At 37.6% G+C, this 25,869-nt stretch overlaps 1 protein-coding gene and 1 pseudogene across 7 annotated transcripts in view; both read right to left on the bottom strand.

Annotated features, from left to right (window-relative positions):
• Positions 1 to 13,349: 13,349 nt before the first annotated feature.
• LOC109679873 (uncharacterized) overlaps positions 13,350 to 25,869 on the bottom strand; it is a 518,055-nt gene continuing 505,535 nt past the window's right edge. For 5 of the 7 annotated variants that reach the window (XM_074073833.1, XM_074073835.1, XM_074073836.1 and 2 more), the window contains one exon: positions 18,900 to 19,031. The gene's annotated coding sequence lies outside the window, so the exon portion shown is untranslated. Of the gene's footprint in view, positions 13,476 to 18,899; positions 19,032 to 22,706; positions 22,832 to 25,869 lie in introns of those variants that run through there. The other 2 variants (XR_012448046.1, XM_074073834.1) reach the window with 2 other exon arrangements.
• On the bottom strand, positions 15,803 to 19,011 carry LOC109679212 (interferon-stimulated gene 20 kDa protein-like; annotated as a pseudogene).

Genomic DNA, 25,869 nt, shown 5'->3' on the forward strand with positions numbered 1-25,869 from the left:
TTTCCAGAAGTCACATTTGAAATATATTATTGACTTAAGTAGTTGTCCTTAAAACACTTTTGATAAAGGTTTTTTTACTCACTTCCACATTTAGTTATTTTTGCTGACTCCTTGAACACATCATTTTCATAATTATCTAAGAATCAAACCAGACTCCTCCAGACCTTTTTTTTTTGTCCATCCTCACCTTTATTTTCTTATTCTCCTTACTTTTCAAAAGTATCTACTTAGGTATCTATTTTTTTTTCAGTTATCTTCTTATCCCAAAACTCTTGCTCAATTTAATTTCACTTGATTATACTCCATATGAACAACACTCAGATTTCACACAGCAAAAATTCTATAACTGACATAACTCTTGATTGTCGCCCACCTCAGTTATCAAATTAACTTCCATGGGTTAAAAAGTTAACCTGTCTTTCTTTGAGGACATTCTTCTCTAGCAAAAATCTTTACCTGTGTTCCTGTTGTCATTACATTCTCATTTAACTGACAAAGACAATTGAGCATTTCTGTGTATGCATTTTCATAAATAAGAGTTTAGGACTAGTGAGGAAGGAAAAGAGTCATGCACTATGTATCTTTTCAGAGCAGATATATTTTAATTCAGATAACTAAAACCCGCTGAAGGACTTTGACCTCCAAGTTGACATGTAATTAACCATTAATGAGTTATTAATATTCTGCACAAAGTTTTAAAAGGCCTTGCCAAGGATTAACAAAGTTATTAAAATTTGAAAAATTAGTCCTGAACAGATGAGTGGGATATTTTATTGTCTTGTCAGATGGATAATATCCTTGAATAGTAAGTGTATGGGATTGTGCCACTTTCCAGAGGGTGGCTTTGGCAAACATCTACTTAGCACTCTTAAAACTATTTATCTAGTATGTAGTCTTTCTGTTTTTAATCAAATTTGTTTTATTTTTAGTTCCTGAAAAATCTAGAGGAGCAAAAAGTGCATAAAATCCACAGTGATGAAATATTAAGACTGCACATTAGACTCTATAAAGAACACATAATTCAAGTTTGATGAAAATAACAATTTAACTGAGACTAACTATAACTAGAATTGGCTTCTTTACCATTTCAAAGTACTGTAGCATTGAAGTGGCATCACTGTTTTCCTTAGACAAATTTCCAAGTTTGAACAAGATAATAGATGTGAAAATGTTTTGTAAAGCCTAAAGTATTAATTATTTGTTATAATATGATTATAGGGATATAAATTGGACTTCTTGATCATTATTTAAATGTACACATGCTCTATAAAATGCAAATTTCTATATGTGCTATATATGAGTTTGTCAGCTTTATCATTCTGCAATCTCTTAATTTAAATTAAATTGTAGCAATACAAATTGAAATAAACAATGCCTATATTTCAGATTCTATTATGTAGTTTTCTGGTAATAGCTAGCACACACTATCCTTAAGGGAACACATAAAAATTTCAATAATATTACTGGCCTTCTTCTTCAAGATTTAAAAAGTTACAAGGTAAGCATCCCAAAGACATGAATTACGTGGGTGCCCCACAAAGGCAGACATGCAGGAAGTCTGAGCTCTTTGCTCCTGTGCTAAAGTGAGGCACATTAGGTGGCCTGCAGGCTTCCTTTCCCTTCTTCTCCATATTCAGACAATTGATTAATGATGGCACAAAAACACAGTTAGTAAGATAGATGGCATCTTAAAATAACAGGAGGATTTTTTTCCAGGTTTTTGGACCTGTCATGTTTATTATAGAACAAAAGCAAATACAGCTATCTCAGACTGAGTATCTCTATTGTGTCTGAGGCTAAGAGGCAGTCATTGATTCCTACTTGGAAATAACTACTATGATCAATCAGGCATTTATAATTGAGGCACTTCAAACTGTTTGAAAATTGATTAAATACACATATTTCATCTGATTTTTCCTTCACATTTTATCTCCCTCTGGGCCTAGGAGATTGAAATTATTTATAATATAGTCGCAGACAGTTTTCTTCAATGTATTCATAGAAAATGGGCTATCTTAGAAAATTACAAATACAATTATGTATTACTGTCTTATCAGTTGTAAGGTACTCTTAAATTTTAGAGACATTATGGTGTCAAAATTATGACTTTAGAATACCTAATATAAATATGGTGTGTGTGTGTGTGTATGTGTGTATGTGTGTGTGCATGTGTGTGTGTGTGTGTGTGTGTGTAAGAGTGGTGGGAATAAGGAGATAAATTAAAACTTGATAGAGTGAGAAAAACTCAATGAGTTACTTTTCTTTTTTTTTTTAAAGTATTAAGGCTTGAACTCAGGGTCACACATGTGCTAAGCAAGCGCTCTACCACTTGAACCATGCCCTGAGTCCATCAGCTTTTCAGTTTGTTTTTCAGATGGTATCTCACACTTGGATGGATGGCAATCCATCTACCTCTGCCTCCTGAATACAACTGGGATTACAGGTTTGTATCACCACACCATCCCCAAAAGTTACTATTAAAAGTATTTATCAGCATAATTATTTAAATATATTCTTTGAAAATTTCATGTCAGAGCAAATTTCTGAATATTTGATATTATCTCAGTACTAATAATTCACAGCTTCTGAATCCTTCCTACCTGATTAAATTGTACCTGATCTTCTACAGCAAGGAGGATTAAGACTGAATAAGATTTGTCAACACATAAATGATGTAAATTGGGGATGAGGAGGGATGATGTATCTTGGAGAGCTAAGAAAGTTATAAGCATTTTGTTTGCCAGAGAGGAAAAAAAGTAATGAAATTCTTAGAAAAAGATTAGACATTTTTTTCCTTCAGTATCAGAATTTCTGAATGGTTAGTCTATAGGTTTTATTTTAATTTTTTCACTTTCTATTTGTTCTTTAATTTCAACCTATAATTCCATATTCTTGTCATTGAATTTGATCTTTTTTCCAAAAATTACCATGTACTAAAGCTCAAAGCCTTTATTTCCACTTCATTTATTGTTTTCTTTCTGAAAAGCAGTGTATGAGAGCATAATTATCCTTTTTTTCTTGAAAAGCATTCTTCTCTGGAATTACATCTCTGCATTTTTCTATTTCCTCATCCATCTTTCTAAAGCAAGCACACAAACAGAGGTTCCCAAAGGCCAGGCAGCTGACGCGCAGGAGAGGCAGCTGGGATCTTAACAAGGAAGGGACTGTACCAACCAGAAAGTACTTGCCTACCTAAGCAGGGGGGAGCTCACTAAATGCAGGCATTTTTCCCAGGAGTGTAGACCCCATGTTCCTACACCTTCTGATCCTTCAAATACTGAGTCCCCATTCATTTCAATAGGAACTTGCCATTCACAGCATATCCAAGGCAGAATTTAGGTTGACAGCTTGTATACTCTGCTTAAGTAAATTTTAGTCTTGTTTACCAGTCTCCCTTACCATATATTCTCCTAAATGTAGGGAGTTTATTCAGCCTCTGCTCAAAGTCCTCTTGACTTTCCCCATAGTTTTTCTGCTTAGTCATTTCATTAAACCCATCACCATGTTGCTGGTTCTCATATCTAAAGTTCTCATTTTGCTTTTACTTTTGGATTCTTAAGATCGGATTTTTCAACAAATTATTGCTCATGCACATCCTGCTCAGCAGAACTCAAGCTATACTTATTAAATAACTTTCATTTTTGTCCATAGTACCACATTCTTCATTTCTTATGTGGCTTGAAACTTCAGTCATCTTTCATTTTCTACATCTAGTCATTAAAATCTTTTTCTCTTTCTCTCACTGTCTGTCTCCTTCTCTCTCCCTTTGCCCCACTTCATTTATATTTATACATTTTTTGAAAGGTAGACTTTCATAGTAATTAAGATTAGCCGTTGGAATCAAACCACTGGAGTTTCGGCCCTCACTCTCTCACTTACTTAACGCGTGGCCTCTCTGTGCCTCACTTTCCTTACCTGGAAGAGATGATCATAAACAGTACCAACTCACAAGATTATGGAGAAGACTACAAAGTTTTGACTAAAATGTAGAATACAGAGTGAAAACTTTTGCTGCCCTGATTTGTACAAGAGACTTCAAGTGAATATGAGCCAGATCATTTATTCAGGTATTGCAAACAGGTATTTATCTCATTTTTTTGTGTGATCTTTAACTTTTCAGTTGCTTTCTTTTCAACTCATAATTTATTATGCATATACTATATGCTGAATGTTCATCCAAGAGCATATAACACATATAAACCTACTTAATCTCGATAAGAATCTGATGAGATAGATCCTTTATTAGTTCCATTTAATATATAAAGAAACTAAAGCAAATTAAGGGATTGCCTAATGAGAAAGATAAGCTAAGTGGAGAAGCTGGGGTAAGGATTCAGGGATGCATTTCCATGCTAGATAGCATTTTTTGAGTTATCAGAGGATGCTGTCTTGTTCTTCTGCATGGAGGACTTCCTCTCACCACAAACTAAGTGTAGAAGGTTTTGAGAGAACTACTCTGAAAGTCTGATATGTGCCTTCTGGAGACTGGGAGAACTGGTATCTGACCTACATTTGAAGATGAGAGACTACAGAGTGACATTTTTACCAACTCCAAAACAAAGGGGCACATTTCCTAGAGGCTGGAGGCCAGCCCACAGTGGTTTTCTTACAAATGGACCCATGAAAAAGTAGGTGGAGGACAAGAGCAGGGTGACAATAGTGTGAAGAAGCCCACCATTTTTCTCTTTACCACTTCTTAGCTTAAGTTAGGCCTGGGCCAAGCAAGGGAGTAAGCTTTAAATTAGGTTAAAAATTAGTTTTGATAAGGTAGAAATATAATTTTTATTATTGTTGTACTGGGGGTACATTGTGACATTTACAAAATTTCTTATAATTTATCACAGTTGAATTCACCCCCTCCATTATTCTCCTTTATCTCCCCTCCCCTCATTCCTGGAATAGTTTCAACAGGTCTCATCTTTTACATTTGCATGCATATGTACAGAATAATTTTAAATTAGCTTATGCAATAAAGCAAGGAGAAAAATCTTGGTATCTTTCTGGAAACAGAGGTAGAGAAAAATGAATCAGCAGTGAGGCTGGACAGCGCGGATACAAAGATGTGCTGCACAATATGAGTGAAATCATACTCATTTGCTCCCCCAAAACTCTGCATTCCCAAAATGGATGGAAATGGAAATCATATTAAATGAGAAAAAGCAAAGCTCAGAAAGATAAATAGCACATGTTTTCACCCATCTACGGAATCTGGACCTAATATTGCATATATCTATATAACTGTATCTATGTCTATCTATCTATCATCTACCTATCTGTCTATCTACCTATTTATCTATCTATTTATCAAAATGATTGTTTGGGGTCAGGACCAGTGGAGGGTAAAGGGAGAGTGATAGGAGGGTGAATGTGAAAGAAATACATTATATATATATGCATAGAAATAGCATAATGAGCTCACTAAAAGCTGTTAAAAATGAGGGGGAATGAGAGAGGGGGATCAAGAAAGATTCTATAGAAAGGGTGAATTTGATCAAAGTACATTATATGCTTATATATAAATATGACAATGAAATCCCTTTGTAAACTTAAATTTTCCTTATTTTATTTATTTATTATTGTGACATTTACAAAGTTCTTACAATGTATCATAGTTGAATTCAGTCCAACCATCTCTCTCCTTTTTCCCCCTTCTCCATTCCTGGAATAGTTTCAATAGGTCTGATTTTTCCATTTGTATATGTGTATACAATATTCCAACCATATTTATTCTCCTACATACTTATCTTATATCCTACTCCCACCTGGTACTAACCCCCCAGACAAGATCTGTTTTGCTTCTTGTTCTCCATCTTTGAAAAAACAGATATTTTTGTTTAAGATAGCTATATAGGGTGTTTCATTGTGACATTTCCATGTATGTATGCATTATAACCAGAATTGATTCATCCTCTCAATTTTTCTCCTTTGTATTTTAGTTCTCTTCTTATGGTGATTTCAACAGGTTTAAAAATTGTATATTCATTTTTGTATAGGAAGTACACCAACCATATTTGCCTTCTTAACATTTCTTTTCTTTTTACTTCCAAAACAAAAGCAAGTTCTAAGTCCACTTATGTTGTATTTGGGATTTTCTCCTTTTGGCCCTGTACTATCTTTTTCATTGTCTTCTCCCACCACCTCCCATCCCAAATTCAGTCATCCTCTAACAAGCTTAATACATCACACCAGTTGATCTTCGCTAATACTAGTAGCCTTTCTTGAAATGAGCCTCATATCTGCATACCCTTCAAATTTTGTTTTCTACCATTTAAAGTTTAGCTGAGGGCTATGGGCCTAGCTTAAGTGGTAGAGTGCTTGCCAGGTAAGCATGAGGACCTGGGTTCAATCCCCAGAACCACAATAAATACATAAATGAATAATAAAGTTTAGCTGATATCTTAACTTGTCAAGGAAGCCTTCAAGGATTCTCCCCTAGTCAAATTAACCACAGCCTCCTATCACATATCTATTATCATATCCTCTTTTACAATATAATTAAAATAAATGATTTACACACCTTTCTTATTCACTAAATTATACATGAATTCCTTATGGGCAAAGGGTGTCATATCTTTTATAGTTTCCATATAACACTTAGCAAATTATATGCACACTGAAGTCTCAATAGATAATAGCAAAATTAAAACTTAATACCATTATGAGCTGAGACTTTATTCACTTTCAATGCATTATATGCAATTCTTAGGACAATCTGAACCATATGGACATTTTGAAGACCTCTGCTTCAAAATAAGCAATGATATTGACATAGAGTGGCATAAATGAAAACAAATTACAGAAGAATAGATTTCTACATGTCAGACTGGACCTTATATTTGGGTACTAAGAAATTAAAGTACTAGAATAAATACATGCCGAACAAGTAAAAATAAACATTCAGTCTTAAGTACATAAAAATTGCAAGACACAGTAGACCATGAGCTTAACTAAGAATGCACAAAGGGTTTGTGCGTGTATCTACATGAAAGGTGTGTGTATTAGAGGGTGAAACTTCTGGATGACTCACTTTGTAGAAATAAGAATTTATTTTGTGCTCTGCCAGATATTTAATTCAGGACTCTGTAAGCAAGCAGCAAGAATAATCATGGATTATGGGAAGCAGCTAGCCAGCTCTATTTACCAACACACAAAGAGAATTTTAAACACAGTTAAGATTGGGAAGCTCTACAAAAACAAAGAAGACTGAGACCACTCAGCATGCAGAATATGGAGCAAAATCCCATGGGCTGTTATTTTAGATGAAGAACAGGATTTATAATTGGTATCTGACTTACAGCAACTGTGCCTGGCTGCCTAGGTGAACAGGCAGGTACACTGGCTGGCATAATCAACATCAAGGTTCTACTGAGAAGTATCATTACCGGTATGGTGCAGTAGGAGGCTTAGCTTATGGGTTGGCCTTGCTGAATGCAGAAAAACATTAAACTGAACATGGACTATTATGACACTTGATATTGCAACAATGTCCTTGGTTGAGTCAATCTTTTTGGGGAATCCCAAAAGAAACAACCTTAATCAATCCTCTTAGCTACTTAGGTTTTCTATGGAATCATTCCTATGGAAAATTCTATTTTCTCTCAATTTTATAAGCTGTAGCTATAATGTTAATATTAAATTTGTTTCACTGCATAGACATATAGGGCAGGTAAGTATTTTACTGATTACTTAGTCCTAAATAATTATACTATTTCAGGTAAGTTTCTTATTTTTCCTAGATTGGGTTTCCTTATTCATAAGCTGTAGGTGGTAGTAGTTCCAAATTCAGATGGTTGTTCTCAGTATGAAGTGAGAAAATGGATGGAAAACATACCACAATGAATAACACAGAGTAAGAACTCAGCTGATATGAGCTTTGAGTAATACCTTGTCATTATACTGAATAGTCCTGTACTTACCATATATTGATCATTGCACATTAAATTGTGTATTGTATCTTACATATGTATAATTATTGAACTTTTCCTTTTATATGTAGACACTGAGACCAGAGACATTTATTTACTTATGTAAGAGAAGAATGTTTATATTGGAGCTAAGTAGAGAAGGAAATAAGAGTCTTGAGAGTAAGTCAAGCAATTATAATCTATCACTATCTCACATTCTTATTCTTCTTATCCTTTGAAAAAGCTTCTAAAAAGGGTTTTCAGAAATGGAGGAGAAACCAATGAAACTGTGGTGTTGGGTGGGTATTTATACCTTCCCTTTACTCCTTCTGCTATCCTATAAGGCCTAGACATTCAATACAGTTTATTGAATCCAGGCCACTGAATATTTTTCCAGTACCATAAACTCTGTGTTTCTCATGTCTCTTTTTACTTAGTGGATTATTTCTATGAAACTTTAATATCAAACTTCTTTATTAAATTGTTAAGAATGTTCTTTAACTGAATCTAGCAAATCTTTATTTATCATTCCTGGTATATCAACAACTGGGGAATATGAAAATGGATAAGTAGTCTTAATAGTCTATAGACAGAGAACTAATACAGTGATCAGAGAAACTATGGAAGAAAGGGATTTATGTTTCGGTTTGTTTGCATATGCTGAAAAATAAAATCCTTGAATAATTTTAACAGGCAAGAAAAAATAAGGGCAAATATTTCTTAGAAGAAAGAGCAATGACCAATGGCCCCATGGAGGAATGCATGACTGACATATGTGGATTGTATATGGAGACACATGCATGTGTGTGATGTGTGAGAGCAGCCATTATGAAGCCTCAGACAGGTTGATGGTGGGCCTTTCATGTTCTGGAGTTTTGACTTCATTAGTAGGTCAATGAAAGTAATGACAAGTCTAATTTTGTTTTTTATGAACCTACAGACATTATGAAAGGTGATTGAGTAGGGGAGAGAGTGACTAGAGCCCCACTCAGAAGTTATGAGTTAAAATATAAATACTAACTTGAATATTAACATTTTGAAAATATAGGTGTGAAGACAAATCTCCTGAAGTCCAGAGTCACCAACACATGACTTAATGGCTTCCCATCTCTGCACCACTCCTTTCCATTCTTCCCAGTGATGGGGAGATGAACGCATTGGCAATGACATAGCCATCAGTCCTCAGCCACAGCCCTATTTTAAAGCTGAATTTGCACAATAGCTTTTTGAAAAACCTGTCACTGCCTCAGAGTCGCCTCTGTCTCACTTCTCTGTGGGAGCTGACATTTTGCTGATACTTCATCAGGCTGGACCGCCTGCTGAGAACCAGATTGGTAAGGGGAATGCATCTCACTGCAGGAAAGGACTGGAGATGTATTATTTAAATACAATTTATTTTACAGCAACTTTAAAAATCAGATTTGCAATTGCTTCAGAGAGAAAGAAGCATTTTGTTGTATCTCACATCTTTGTGTTTGCTGATACTGAAAACTTTTCATTGTTTTTCTAAGGTTTTTTTTTAAATTCATGTGCTTGTTTTGTTTTATCTTATATGTACTCTTTTTTTCTTCCACTTTAGATAACTGTTCTGTTTTTCTAAAATAAAGGTGTGTCATAAAGGAAATATGCCAGCCATGGTTCTGGTAGCTGAGGTAGAAAAAGTTGGAAAACAGCTTAGAGGTTGTTAGAGGGAAACAAGTAATCTGAATTTAACATTAATTCTTGGGGAAAAGACTAAGTAGGCTGTGTTTCCACATAAAGCATCTCAATGTTCTTTTGGTCCAGTTTTTGAATCTTGAATTAGATCAGAGGAACAATTGATTTCTGTTTTAAAAATAAAATATACTAGTTAAATGACAATTTCTTTCTAGATGTTGTTGGTTGAAATGTTAAGTCAACCAAAAAGGTCAAACTGGTTATCTGATGAGAAAAAGCAAAGTAGCATCACCACATGAACAGTAATATGAAATGAGAAAGAAAAGGTGAAGAAGCCATTCTGTGTATTCAGAGCACAATGTTTGCCAGTCTGTGGTCATCTGGAGCCACTAATACCAGCTTGGAGCCACCAACTATTTTTCAACAATCTTGTGAGCCATTTGATATCACATTGGTTGCCTGAAATCACCATGGTGGGAGTATTAAATTGTGGAAATAGGCAAATAGCACAGCCTAGGGCTTTTATATTTCAGAGTGCCAGTTGTTGAACATTTACCCACTTTCCACTGAGGGAGGTTTAGGCCTGTGGTCAGCATGGTTTTCATGAGATTTTACCAAATGATGTCTTAAGCATAGCTGTATTTGGAATTAGCATCTTCCTCTTCTCACCTTTTCCCCATTCTTTCTCTCTCTCCTTAAGTATTGAAAAGGCCTTTTTTGTTATGATTCATGAAAAACATGGCAAAAGTCAGAGATACAATAACAAAATAACTAAGGATAGAAAGTGGGATTTCTGAGGAAAGGGAAATGAAGCATTCAGAGGAAACATTACTGTTTTTTTCTGGTGATTGTTTTTTAAGTTCAGGTAGTATGAATGCTCAACATTCAAAACAAAACAAAGCAGAGAAATCAATTTTAAATTAAAAGAGCAACACGTATGGTAAGACTGAAAGAAGAACATATTCAGCATTATGGGAACAGTTAGGGCTAACAAATTACTTTAAGAACGATAGGTACCCCGTACTGATGGTATTTAACAATTGGTCTGGAATTGTGTGTACCACCCTCCCACTACACACCCCAGATTGCTGGAGAAAAAGTAGTAAGTGTGGAAGAGACTGAAAAGCATAAAAGAGAAAAATATTCATCCATCCCCGGCCCCCATCTGGATATGGCCACGACCACTGCTAACAACTGCTTTCTTTTCTGCTGTGACTTTCCACATACACACATGGGTACATGTTCTGACAAATTTCCACCATTCTCTGCATACAGCATTTCATGTCAATTCTCCTGACATTGTACACTCATCCAAAACAAGAACCTGAACAGATTCAGAGACGTACACGAATGTGCTGTGCAATTGCTTTAGTCATTCTCCTGTTAGATATTTAAATTGTTTCCGTGTTGTACTTTCATTATTAGAAATAATAGTTGGATAAAGGAAGAGCTGAGACCGCTTTGGTATTCATCCATAGGCCTGATATGAAGCCAACTGTTCTTCATAGAGGTGGCACTTTCTTATCAAGTGTTGAGTGTCTGTGAAGCCACCCTCAGCCCTGTGCAACACACACCTTGTTTAGGAAGAAGGAAGAAATACAGACATACGCACACCACACACACATGCTTATAAAACAATTTACCATAGCCCAGAGGGTTTTCTATTGGTGAAATAAAGTCTTTTTTTAAAAGAAAATTGTCCCCAACTATGTGTATTTATAATTTCCAAACAATGGGATTTGATAAAGTCAGTATCTTTAGAAATCGCTTTTTGGTCTCTCCTGCTTGTAAAACATATTACTTTGTAGAGCCTATAAGTATTTTTACAGTCCATTATGCAAAGTAACTGGGTTTTAAAATTCCACGAGCACCATAACAGGGTATTTAGAGAAATGTTGAACGTTCTTCTTCAAACACAAGCCTTTTTTAAAATGCCACACGCATTCTTTGTGAGGAATGTGTGAAGCATTTTTTATGAGTCCTATCATTCAGTCACATTCATTTTCCTAAATACCTTATTATGGTGATTATATAATTTGTGTTTCTGTGTGTAAAATCAGATAATAGCATATAACACTAAAATTGAACTGGACTAGGAGTCAGGGAATAATTTTGCCTAGTCAATTTAATACATGTATCATAATCAGGTTGCTGATAACATTTAAATAAATACTCCTTGTCACCAAAAATTTCTTAGGATTTTCATGAAATATGTGCTAAGGGTTGAAATCCTAAAATTGAAGAATTGTAACACAACTATGAAAATTAATTTGTTAAAGAATGAGCGGTTTGTCTTGTCACTTGTTTTTAAATAGTCTATTTATATCACCAAATGGAACAGTGTAAACCTTATTACTATCTGCTTAATAATTATTCCATTAAGGTTGAGTTAGACAGAGAAAATGTCACTTCACTGTAGAAATAGCAAGTAACTACCTTTTGAATATGTAAATTCTTACCTTTAAGCCTTCTTTTTTTTTTTTAAGCAAACAAGTAGGTTAAGGGTAGTTGACTGTTGCTCTGGCAAACTTTTGTACTGTTTGAAATGACTGTCAACAGTGCCAGAATGACAGTCCTGGAAGAAAAGGTATCTTGTAATATACAGAAAACCTGTCAGGCAAAGACTAGTTCCTATCACTTTTGCTGGAGGGTTAGTCTTATGGGCAGCAATGTATGTCCCTAAATGGTCGGCTGATCAGCTAAGAGCTAAGGTACTATCCGGCTGCAGTTCGTATCAGTGGTGTATGTTTCTGGCTTTAGTTGTTTGCAGTTTGTACAAAGTCCTCAGGCACTGAATGCTAATTCAGATCACTGTGTGCAAGTTATAAAATGATAGACAATCACAAACAACAGACTCTTGAGGATATTTATTAGACAAGTTTTTAATAGTACTGTAAAAAAATACCATCAATTATCATCCTCCAGCCCACACGCTCTGGAGTCCCTGTGGATTGAGCAGAGAAGCTAATGCAGGCGGGGCTAGGGTAGGTTTCAGTAACAATCACAACCGGAAAAGGACATTGCAAGGTAGTGGTTCTACTGGCTCTTTGAAACAGAATCAATCTAGCTAATCACTTTATAGCAGTCTTTAATCTGCTCTCATTCTAACAAGAATGATAATTGTAGTATAGGATTTCTTCAAGTGCCATTCAGTATGACTTTCAATACTACACTTTAGTATACTGATTCCTAAAGTGGCTGCAATCATATCTCCTAATTTGTGGGTCTTTGGCAAAGAACTTTTGCTACTCATTTGAACCAGGAGTTGGAATCTCTTTCTTATCCCCCTGAATCTGGCTTCCCTCATGACTTGCTTTATCCAGAAGAGCATGGAGGAAGTGATAATGTATGGCTCCAAGGCAAGGCTTTTTGACATCTTACCACTTCTGCTGCCACACTTTTGGTAGGCTCCTTCTTGAAAGACTGTCCTGAAACTGCCATAATATGAAGAAGCCCAAATTAACCCTGTGGAGAGGCCAGGCAAAGGGAAAGCCAGGTTCAGTGGTCAAGAAGCCCAACCAAGCCCAGTATGTCCTCATCTGACCTACCTAGTGAAACAACCACACGAGTGGCCCCAGTGGAGACCAGCAGTACAGCCATCTTGTCAACCACAGAATCCAAGGAAAAGATAAATCATTACTGTAAGCCACAAAGTATAGGAATGATACAGTACACAGAAGTAGATATAAAAACGTGTACCCTAGCATAGCAGAGCTGTACAGCAGTGAGTAGAAGCAGCATTTATTGACTTGGTTGGTCATCCTGTCTAGGTTTATTACTTACGTGTGGCACAGGAATATCCTGTGTAACCAGGAGCACAGTCACAGGTTCCAGTTTTTGTGTTGCCCTGACCTCCATTCTCACAAGGTCCACAGGAGAACTGGCATTCTGATCCCCAGAGGCCATTAGGACAGGCTTGTAAAAAAAAAAAAACGAAGAGGAGAAAAAGGCCTCAGACTTATAATAAAGCTCAAGATGCTCCCAGATTTCTACTGCCACCCAAGTGAGTTGGTAAATTGTATGTGCGCGTGCATGTGTGTGTGTGTGTGTGTGTGTGTGAGTGTGTGTGTGTGAGTGTGTGTGTGTGAGTGTGTGTGTGAGTGAGTGTGTGTGTGAGTGTGTGTGTGAGTGTGTGTGAGTGTGAGTGTGTGTGTGAGTATGTGTGTGAGTGAGTGTGTGAGTGTGTGTGAGTGTGTGTGAGTGTGTGAGTGTGTGTGTGAGTGTGTGTGAGTGTGAGTGAGAGTGTGTGTGTGAGTGTGAGTGTGTGTGTGAGTGTGTGTGAGTGTGTGTGAGTGTGTGTGAGTGTGTGAGTGTGTGTGAGTGTGTGTGTGAGTGTGTGTGTGAGTGTGTGAGAGTGTGTGAGTGTGTGTGAGTGTGTGTGAGTGAGTGTGTGTGAGTGTGTGAGAGTGTGTGTGAGTGTGTGTGAGTGTGTGAGAGTGTGTGTGAGTGTGTGAGTTTGTGTGTGAGTGTGTGTGTGAGTGTGTGTGTGAGTGTGTGTGAGTGTGTGTGAGTGTGTGTGAGTGTGTGTGTGAGTGTGTGTGTGAGTGTGTGTGAGTGTGTGTGTGAGTGTGTGTGTGTGAGTGTGTGTGTGAGTGTGTGTGTGTGAGTGTGTGTGTGAGTGTGTGTGAGAGTGTGTGTGTGAGTGTGTGTGTGTGTGAGAGTGTGTGTGTGTGAGAGTGTGTGTGTGAGTGTGTGTGAGAGTGTGTGTGTGAGTGTGTGTGTGTGTGTGTGTGTGTGTGTGTGTGAGTCTGAGCTGCAAAGAAAGAAACAATCCAGTAGCGTTGCCTCTGAGGATTTATAGCACTTCCAAAAATATTCCCTGAAGAAATCAACACGATGCTACATCTTGTCACTTTGGAAACACAGATACAGTGGTTGGATTTTTGCTGAAAATGTGGTTTTTCAGACAGTAACAATGGAAGCAATTTTGATATATATCTTTGGAAGCTGTTGCACAGAACAAAACATGAAAATGAGATGTAATTTGTAAAGGAAGCTCAGGAGGCATGGTGCTCAGGAAGTTGACCCCACGTACTTACCTAAATCCTTGCCTCCCAGTCTTTGCTTCTTTTTCTAAGCTACAATAATCATGCCAGAGGTTGGTAAGTTGTGTAGTTTATGAACGTGCACAGTGAGTAAGGTGGTGGAAGGGAAATAGTGGGCTGCTTTGTTGAGTGTCCTTTGAACTAGAAAAGGACAGGAGAGGCTGCAGGTGTCCCTGAGGCCCTGTGAGAAGTTTCAGAAAATGTTCCTCCATCAAAATCACTGGAATTAGAAACCAGGTGGAAACTATTCTTTTAACTACAGGCAATTGTAGAAAGTTACATCAAGATAGTCCGTGAAGGATTGTAAGTACTGTGCACAGTCTCTAGTTAACAGAATGATTACAGTTGCTGGGATGTTCATGGCTGATCTGTCCATCACTGACTGTGCCAAACACTTTATGTAAATTAGATCATAGTTCCATAAAAGTTATCCTGTGACCACTTTGTCTCCTTTTCACTTGAGGCTCAGAGATGTTAAGTGACATACTCTCACAAAGCAGTAAGTAGCAAAGTTGGCATTTGAACTAGATTGTCTGATGCTCTCACCAATACTCCCGAGTTACTCTCTGATTCAAGAACGCAGCACCTTTCAACTCAATTATCCGTTTAGAGACATGCCCAAGCTCAAAATTCGAATTTCAACTAATGGGGAACAACTTTTTCTTTTTTTCTCTTCCTTCCTCCCTCCCTCTCTCCCTCCCTTCTTTCCTTTTTTTATTTAGTAATGCTGGAGATTAATCTCAGGGCCTTATTCTTGATATGCACACACTTACAGCACTCAAGTCACAACTCAGCCCTTTTTCGCTTTAGTTATTTTTCAGACAGGATCTCACATTTTTTCCCTGGGCCAGCCTTGGACCACAATCCTCCTACCTCATCCTCTGGTGGAGCTGGAATTACAAGCATATACTACTATATCTAGTTAGTTGGTTGAGATGGGATCACTCTAATTTTTTTGCCTAGGCTGTTCTCAAACTGCTGTCTTTCTGCATCTCTTGAGTAGATGGGGTTACAGCCATGTACCACCAGTCTAGTCTGTTTTTCAGATACAGTCTTGCACTAACTTTTCCCAGGATGGCCTTGAACTGAGATTGTCCTGCCCCTACCTCCTGAGGAGCTGGACTTACAGATGTGCACCACCATGCCCTGATGTAGAAGTACTTTCCTAAAAATCTGTCTTTCTTATGATGAGATGAGGCTTATATGGATTTTCTCAGATGAACTTCAGAGTCTCCCTGGGCCACAGACTCTTCCAGATTCAGATGTCTGCCTGTAGCTGGGGTCCAAAATAACACAGAACACAAACTAATTGACACAAACCAAACACATTGGCTGCTTTAAAATTTTTTTATTTGCTATTTCACAGGTTAGTTGAAGAAACCAGCTCTTCTGTTCTTAAAAGTCATTGCAGATCAGCTAAGTACGGCCTGGTGTTGATCGTGGAGAGTGAGGCTCATTGGTGCCATTGAAACTGGTTGAAATCTTTAAGTATTTATCTATGTTCTAGACACAGATCTGGAGTTAAGATTTTTTAAGGATTCATCTGGCTCTGGAAGCACTTGGACTACTTCTCTTTTTTCATAGGGAAAAAGAGAAACAACAGGCCTGATTTTTATCACACACAACTCTTAAAGAGCTCTTTTTGCCTTGATTTCAACTGCCAGTCATGGCGAGCCCATTCACCCACTCCAGTCTGATTCATAATTTCATTTTGTGGCTAGACAAAAATATCAGAATTGGACAAAGTTATCTGATTGAAAAATAAGATGTTTTCCAGAGATTATGCTGACCTCTTTATTTTGCTGATTTCCATATACTTTCAACTCATTTTCTTTCTCAGTGGGAATCTCAGAAGCATTTTCCAATAAATTATATTCAGCAGCTGCTTTAAGAAATCATTATCAGAGCAAATTAAATTTACCCAGGTGTGTGTGTATGGCATTTTCTCCTTGTGTGTGGACTTCCAGGGCAGGACTCCTCCAATGGGGAAAGGAGTAAAAATCAGTTGGAGAAATTTAGCAAGGGACATGGACTTGTTCTCACTCAACCATTCCTGAGAGATCAGGCTTCTGTTTCCCCAAGTTCCTTTCCCCATGTTTACAATCCTATACCCAAATAATCTACTCTCCATGAAACCTGTAAATTCCAGGTCCACAGCCTGGAGCAGTGGACTCCTCCTTTCATTCAGCTCCACAAAAGCCTTACAGAATCTTAAGATGGCAAAGCAAGTAGCAAAGAAAGACACCTCAGGGTCCGAGACAAGTTTCAGTCCCAGTGCCTGCCCCCCTAAGTAGACTCAACAATAGGAGGGCTTCTTTTTTTTCCCTTGAGTTTAAACAAGACTATGGTTTGGATCACTGCAAAGGAAAAAGATATCACAGATTACAATTTTTATGATAATTTTATTTGTCGTGTGATCAGTATTTTGCGTTAAAGAGAAAAAGTGCTGTGAGAATTTCCCCTGAATAAGATAAGATTAATCAATGCTTAATGCAAAACACATAACCTAAGAAAACGTATAAACAATAAGAAGGAACCACAACACTTATGTAGTTATTTAAGAAAACATTTACAAAGCAACATCTATTTGTCAGGACTGTTCTAGGAATTTGGGTATACTTGAGTTAACAAAATGATGGATGTCTTTCCCACATGGGGCTCAGCTTCCAGCAGGAAAGGACAGGAAATAGATGTTATACATAATAGTAAAGTATGTAGTATATATTTATTTAATTTATTATTTTTTTTGGAGAAAATATAGAACCATTTTATTCCTAAAGATTTCCAAAAAGCAAGCAGTGTGTGTGACACTGGGGTTTGAACTCAGGACCTTGAGCTTGCCAGGCACTCTACCACTTGAGCCACACCTCCCGCCTGTGTTGCAATCTTGAAGCAGTGAAACTTTCTGGTCCCCAAGGAAGGGGTTGCGATGACCTCAACCCAACAAGACCAGGCGGGACAGCCCTTGGCGGGCCGGAATCCTCCGGGAGATTCGGTGGAGCTCCATGGTGGCCCTCGCGTCTTCCCCCAGCTGGACGCAGTCCGCTTGTTCTGGCTGCGTTTGTGCAGCAGGCCCTCGCTCTGCCCCCGCAGAGACACCGCAGCACCAAGTCAGTGTACGCGTCATGGATGTCATAGTCGTTCACGTCCTCCTTCAGCGCCTCAAAGTCCTGCTTCGGGTCGTGACCCACCCCCAGCTTGCCTTTCAGGAGCTGCAGGATCTCGGGTTTGGCCTCAGCAAACAGTGTGGCTACCGTCAAGTGCAGTGGTGTGAGCCCGGTGACCCGGTTCTGTAATCCGTGATGTCCCCTTCGGGCCGGATGAACTTGTCATGCAGCATGGTGCCATAGAGGTTCAAGATGCTGCAGCGAGCCAGAGCCAGGCCGCTCACCTGGGGGGCCCCAGCCCCGCCATCTCCTCCCGGCTGCCTGCCATGCTTCTTGGGGACCCCCAGATGTGCTGCCTGCTTCTGCGCCCTGGGCTCAAGTCTGCCTCTCTGCTGCCCAAGTATGTGGTATGTTAAGAGACAACAACACTATAGAGAAAATAAAAAAGGTTCAGAGAAACTTGCAGGTAGCATTTTTAAGAAGAGCGGTGCTGATAAGATTCAGCAAAAACTTGACATGAGGTTGTTGAAAACATGAAAGAGCATGCCATGAGCTGGGGAACCAGAGGAAGCATCAGTGATACTCTGGAACATCATTTTCACATTCTATATGCAACTGCACACACACACACACACACACACACACACACACACACACACACATGTTACTTATAATTGGAATCATATTTACAAAAAACTTTCTACATATAGATTTACTTTAAAAATTATGTAAACTATAGAAACTTGAGAAATAATAATGCTGCTAGTCAATTCAATTTTTCCATGGTTAAGTATCTTTGAGTTGAATTTGTTTGAATAATTAATTTTTACTTATAAAGATAACAATTCTTTCATTCAAGAAACTAGCAATGTCCTTGATTGATTGGTTTAGCTCAAAGAAGTGGTTGTCTAGCTTTAATCTTTCTTTGGGGAAGATTCTCTGCGCTGTGATCTTTTTCCTTTGCTCAGGCTAGGAAAGGGGACTGGTAGCAGCAGAGGCAGAGAAGACAAGGCTAAATAATTTTATTGTCTTGTTTCTCTATTTCTTCACCTGCAATGGAGGATTAATAAAGCATATATACCTCCTGAGGACACTGGTGGATTAACTAATTAATGATCATAGGATGTGAACAAAGGCTGAACATTATTATTAGAGAAGAAAGAAAATCTAACATCAGATTGTACCTTCCTGGCATCTGTTGCCTTGGTAACCAGATTTGCAGGTGCAGCTACCATTTTTGGCACTGCATTCCAGGGTGTTCTCCTCCATACACTGACATTCTGAAGAGCAGCCAGCTCCGTAGGCCCCCTTGGGACAGTCTGCAAGCAGATTGAGGCAAACTGGTCACTGAAAACCACACTTTGTTTATTTTAAACCGTTAGTGCATCGGCATGTCATTCTAGGGGGCCCGATTGTAAAGAAAATAAGGGGATCATCCTGACTGCCAAAAAAAATAAGGAAACAAATGTCTTTCAAATCATGCAATTCATTTGCTTTTTGGCAACTGGACATGAACAGTGGAGCCTGAACTACTTAAAAAGGCTTTGGTGCTTCTGGGAGAGAAATTCCTTCTCAATGTGCTCCATTGGTGCTTATAGTTAATATTCTCTCAGGACTGCTTTCGCTGCCAGACCCCATAGTCATCCTGAGGTAGAATGGAGATGATGGGCAAGCATTTCTGAGAAGGCTTGCCATTGTTTTTACTCTCCCTCATTATATGGTAATCGGAAATATTTTTACATCATGCAGATAGCACAAAGCTTTCATCCTGACACAGGAATATCTTGACCAATCTTTGGCATATGACACTCACCCTCCCTTCAGTATGTTCTCCATTTTGTTAAGTTTTCAGGATGGTAGTCAGTACTAGAAGGCTAACTTGAAAAAGTCCTACCTTTGAATTTACATGTCCATAGTTCTTTCTTTGAGGAGTTACTAGAATAACTCATTCCCTTGCCAAAATATGTCTCTGACAATTTTTTATCTCCCCCATTACAGATGTTTAAGGGACTTATCAAATCAAAGATCTTTTTGAGTGCTCTCCAGACTCAAAGTAAGAGTTTTGTGTGCCTTTATAGGCTAGCTGTGCAGAGCGGTTAGCCTATAAAGAACAGAACACACCACTCGGCTTTCTGGTGGATGGAAAGGGACACCAGCAGAGATTACTCAAAGTTGTGGTTATAATGGAAACACATAGGATAATTCTTGTTCTAGTTGCCGGGGATACTACAGTGTTACCTCTAAGCAAAACAGAATTATCAACATTTAACATTTAACATTGTCCAATTTTGATGAGTGATATGGTCCTCCATCACCTTTTCTATGACTTCTAAATTTTGATTCCTAGCTCAGACCCTTCAAGCCCCAGGTTCTGTGAGGCTATGTTCAACACTGATGTAGCACTCCTCTAGGTCATTCTAGAATATTTGCTCTGGGTTAGCTGCATGCCTTGGTCTTCCTAGGTCAGCATGCAAAATTGTCATTCAGTAGAGAACTCAGGCATAGAAGAATGCTTAAATGTGACAGTTGCGTATATTAAAAACAATACTGCCGGGTGCCAGTGGCTTACACCTGTAATCCTGGCTATTCAGGAGGTAGAGATTAGGAAGACTGCAGTTCAAAGCCAGCCCAGACAAATAGTTTGAAAGACCCTACCTTGAAACAAAACAAAACAAAACAGAAAACATAGAACTGTGGAAATAATGTTTGGAGAAAAGGTAAAAGTAGAAATAACCTTTATTGGCAATCCAGTGCCTACTCAGGGTTTGTTATGCATTGAAATAAATCCTTCAAAAAATCCCTATGCTAAAGTGCTAATTCCCAGGAGCTAAGAATAAGACATTATTTAGAAATTAGGTCTTTGCAGATATAATTGGTTGAATTAAGATGAGGTCATATTGGGATAGGATGGGTCTCTAATTTGGGGGGATATCTGTGCATAGAGACATGCATATAGGGGAACATCACTTAAAGACTGATATGTGCTACAAAGGGACATGGAACTACCAGAAATAGCTGAGAGACCTGGAGCTGATCCTTCCTTAGCATCTTTATAAGGACCATGGTGCTGCTGATACCTTGAAAGTGCATTCTAGCTTCCAGAACTGTGGGACAACAACTTTCTGTTGTGTAAGCCACTCAGTTTGTGGTACTTGGTTATGGCAGCCCCAGAAAACTAATATAGGATTGTAAACTAAATTTTCTCGGGGCTAGTCAAGTGATTTCATAAATGAAGTCGCAAATCTGAGTATAACGGAGATTCAAAGTACTAGCATGCTCCTCCTAAAGATAGGCACATTCCAAATGCTAACCACCACTCATCACCAACAGTAACAAACCTGTCTGCTGGATTTTCTCCTGAGTTTTAATACCCCACAGTATGCAAATTAATAAAAATATGCTAGGCTGATATTCAAATCTTAAAAATGTCAATTTTATGTTTCTGAAAAGTGAGTTCTTTAAATTTGGGACCAGATGTACTATGGTTTAATTTCTTGTGCTGGAACATCTGATATTGTCTTATAAAATATTCAAAGTTATTACTACATATGGGACATATCATGCTACATTGCATGAACAATAATAGAAATGAGTGTATCTTTGTATCTATGCCAGCCTTCCTCCTTGGCATGTGTTAGGAGATCCATGACAATCAGGAACACACCATTGGCACCTCTATTGCTCACATTCATCAATGCCAAACTCCCTTCTCTTTCATTTTTCTTATCTAAGTCTAACCTTTCCTCATGATTCAGGCTCAATTTTCTATGAAACCTTCATTGGCTCTTATACTGAAGTATTCACCATTTATGCTGATTTTTCCAGGTTACATACTTTGATAAAATATTAAGACCCATGGACATTCTACTAAAGATAAAGTATGAAACTGTAATAGGTATCTTAGATAAGAGATGGTCAGGGTACTACTGAGTGCAATGGTCTGAATGTTTGTGTTCTATCAAAATTCCTATCTTGAAACCCTAACCCTCTAGGTGATGGTATTTGGAGGTGGGGCTCTTGGGAGGTTATTAGTCTTGAGGGTGGAACCTTCATGTTTGAAATTAGTTCCTTTATAAAAGAGACTGGAGAGGCAATTTGCTTGTTTTACCATAGGAGGACACAGTGAAAGACATTGTTTATGAATCACAAAACACTCCTTTACAAGACACTGAATCTGTGGAGCTTTCATTGTAGATTTTCCAGGCTCTGGACCTCCAGAACTTAAAAAGTTTTGGTGCTTTGTTGAAGGCTCAGAATTTTGTAATAAAGATAAAAAAAAACTGAACAAATTTCTTCATTTATAAGCTACCCAGTTTACAGTATTCTCTTATAGCACCCCCAAAAGACTAAGGCACCGAAGTTTATTCAGGAAAGATTTTGAGAAGAGCTGCAGCTTCAATAAAAAGAGGAGAGATATAGGATAGATAGAAGAGCAGAGTTGCGGCCATTTCAGGCTCATAGATTTTTGCACACAGTTTCAGGATGGGAGGGTGATTATCCATTGTTCTCCCACTGGAAAAAATCTTAAAGATACTGATAGACTCATATATTTATCCAGTTTTGATGATAGTGTTTTCTTGCATCTTTTGCAAATGTTATTGGTAGTCAGAGTACAAAAAAAACAGAGCCTGATTTAGAAATATCAGAGGATAAAACTAGTGCTAAAATCCAGAGAGAGACTTGTTCTAGGTCCTTGATATTTAACTTCAGTAAAGTAACAAATGTCTACTTAAACAAACTATGAATTAATGAACCCATCAATAGTTAAGTGGAACATTAACTAAAAGAAAGTAAAAAATTTAGAAATATTTTTCTATCATTCATCAAAATCTAGATTTTACAATTTAAAGAGGCTAAATAAATACTGGAACATAATCTTCATATACAGTTATTGCATGAACTGGGTTTTTTACTCTCTCCCTTTGTCTGATATATTCTCCATTCTTTTCTCAGCCACCATGCCTCACACAGAGCAATCAGTGCTTGAGACTTACTCAAGTGACAAAATCTCCCATAGCACCCTGGCTCACACATACAGGTACCATACATCCTGTTACAATGACCATGGTTGGGACAGTGACTCTTTTGCAGTTCGTCCCAAAAAATCCTTTTGGGCATCCTGGAGGGTGGAAAGACAAACAAAGTAAATATTAACCCACATGCCAAACCTGCTAGAGCTGTTATATGAAATAAATAGCTTGAGAGAAACAAGAACACTACAATCTGGTTGGACTGAGGATCTAGAGATCTTTTGAAAACCACACATACGGTTCTGAATCCTCTGCTTAAAATCCTACCATGATTTGCCATCACTACAGACTAAAAATCCCTAAACTGAGCACTATGACCCCCTCCATTGGCCAAGCTCACATTTCACTACCTACTGTCTCCCTGACTGCCCTTGCATTGCCTTCTCTGGGTTCTGCAATACATTGCATACTTTCCTACCTTGATCTGAAGTGCTCTTCCTTCACTCTTCCTTATCTCATCTCCTCTCACTTTCTAGGATTCTGCTTAAGTATCTCCTCTCCAGAAGTCTTTCCCTGTACCCCTAGTCTATAATGTCCCAATGATCTGACTTTGAATCATGCATTAATATGTAATTTGTAATACCTGTCATTTGTAATCTATACTTGTCTTGAACCAGTCTATAAATTCAGCATGGAAGAATCAGGATTTTTTCCATTTCCTTTGCATTCTTTTTTTTCTGTTTCTTTTTTGGTTATAATATCATCATGCCTGGCACAGTTCTTTGTAGCCACTCAGCATATTTTTTAAAAATAAATAAACATTGCTCACAGGGATACATAACTGGAAAGCCAGAAGGAGCCTTCCGGTACCTCAGAGTGTAAATTTGGTTTTCATCTCCCCAGTTCTGTGGACTGTGAAACTCTAATATACTCCCCATTATTTCTGGCAACCATGGAGATTAATAACCTCATTGACCTGCCTTCACCTCATGTGCCTGTACAATTAGTTTCTTTTTTGTGTGCTTTGTCAACCTAAGTAGGAAATGCAGCATCTTCACTGATTTCCATGAAAAATAATGTTCAGTACTAATTGGCATTTTGTGAGATTTTCAGTCATCATTTTTCTCTTCTTCTTTCCTCTCTCCTTCCTCTCCTTTTCTCTGATTTTCATCTCTGTCCTTTTCTATTTGCCTTAGGGGGCTTATTTTTCTTCCTTTTATTATGCAGAACAAATAAATTATTCCCAGGTCCTACATCTAAACCTGCACACTCAAACTCAACATTTTGCCCAGCAAAAAACAAAAGGCTTTCTTTATATCAAGATTCATCCTGCTTAGCTCACAGTTGACAACGTTAAGCGTCACTTATTTTGTTCCATGACACATGGCGTCATTCAGAGCTTTTGTATTCTTGTACATATAGACATAGACTTTCGCTTCTTCAGACAAGGCCACCATCAAAAATACAAGTGCAACTTTCAGTTGGTTCTTTTCAATTAGAAACCCCAAGAAATTAGAACTGGCTCATGTGACTGGTACCAGACATTCCTACCATCTTCACATGCTTTCCCATGAACCCCTGGAGGGCACTGGCACGGCCCAGTCAGAGAATCACAGATGCCTCCATTCTGACATTTGCAAAAACTGTCACACTCTTTCCTGCTGGTCTCTGGGGAACAAGCTGTGAAGAAACTAGGAAAAATGAGCAAGTAGTGTAACTTACTTTTCATGTTACAAACAGAGGAAGAAGAAAAGCTATTCAGATAGATACCAAGTAATTAAAATCTCAGTAGCTTGCAGACCCAGGAAAATCTCTGGCATAGCCCTAGTTTGTAGGCTTAATCATTCCTGCGGGGATTACTGATGCAGCTAGTTAAAATAATGATGACTGAAGGAACTGCTAACAAGGTTCAAATGCAAAATTCACCTCATTCCTTAAATTCTAACCCTTACATTTTCAAAGCTACCCAGACATCTTTGGTGTACAACTCTAACTAATCTTAATGAGAAATAGACTGCTTCTATTTTTGAAAAATGGGACGAACATGAAGAAAAAATGTCATGTATTTTAAACCAAGAATGAATGCAACTATAGCTCTCTTGAGGGTCCCAGGGTATTTTTCATTGTCAAATATTTATGAAGTTAAACAAACAACAGTTTTCTCTAGCTTGTTTGTCTTCTGAAGTGTTTAGTGTTCAAATAAAAAATATACATTGAAAAAATGTTAATTTTTAACTTGAAGTAAATATCGCTGTCAGGAAAATTGTAGTAGTCATTTTCACTGACATTTTATCATAATGGGTTAAATTTTCTAAAACTACATTTGTATCATCTCCATATATCTCCTCCCTTCCAGCATTCCAGATGCTAATATGGAATTCAGCTTCTTATTCACCTTTACTTTTAAGCCATAGCCTATTATGAAGGGGCAAGGAAAAGGAAAGGAGAACAAAAGGAAGAGAAAGAGACCAGAAGTGAATATTTGTTGAAACCTGATTGTTAATTTATAGTAATAAGACTTTCAATTCTTACAAAACTGTACAAAGGACAGTTCTGTAAAATGAAGGTAAAGGTTTCTGAATGGCTGGTACAGTATATAGTATCTGGATTATAGCAACTCACCCCAACATATGTAAACCAACATAATTATCTACCACCACCCAAGAAGTAGAATATGATATCACAAATGATATCATACAAGGACTTGTAAGATATTTCATTAGTATCATGTAGAGTAAAGATCCTAAAGGAGACAATTTTAAGACAAACATAGCCCAAACCAGAGTGGAATGATTTGGAAAACATCATAAATCTTCTCTTCTCCTACTCTATTCATCATACAAAATTACTTCTCTCTTCCCTCTTTCCTAGATAATGTCACAATAATAAATGATTTCAATATGAAAATTCTTCCAAAGACATAGCGGTTCTAAAACTCTGCTATTAAAATTAAATAATATGTGATTTTTAAATTGTTTCATTATAATTACTTGGAGAAAACCCTAAGAAGTCAAAGTAGATATTTTTATAATAGACCAATAAAGATACTGGGCTAAAAGATCTACTCAGTGGGAAAACCTACTTTCTGGATTCCTGATGAATATTCCTTTTGAAATTCCCCTGGTGCATATTAAAAGCTAGTAACCATGAAAACATGGGCAATAAACATAGTTTAAATCATAGTTTA

The sequence above is a fragment of the Castor canadensis genome, chromosome 5 (genome assembly GCF_047511655.1).
Source record: "Castor canadensis chromosome 5, mCasCan1.hap1v2, whole genome shotgun sequence".
NCBI lineage: Eukaryota > Metazoa > Chordata > Mammalia > Rodentia > Castoridae > Castor > Castor canadensis.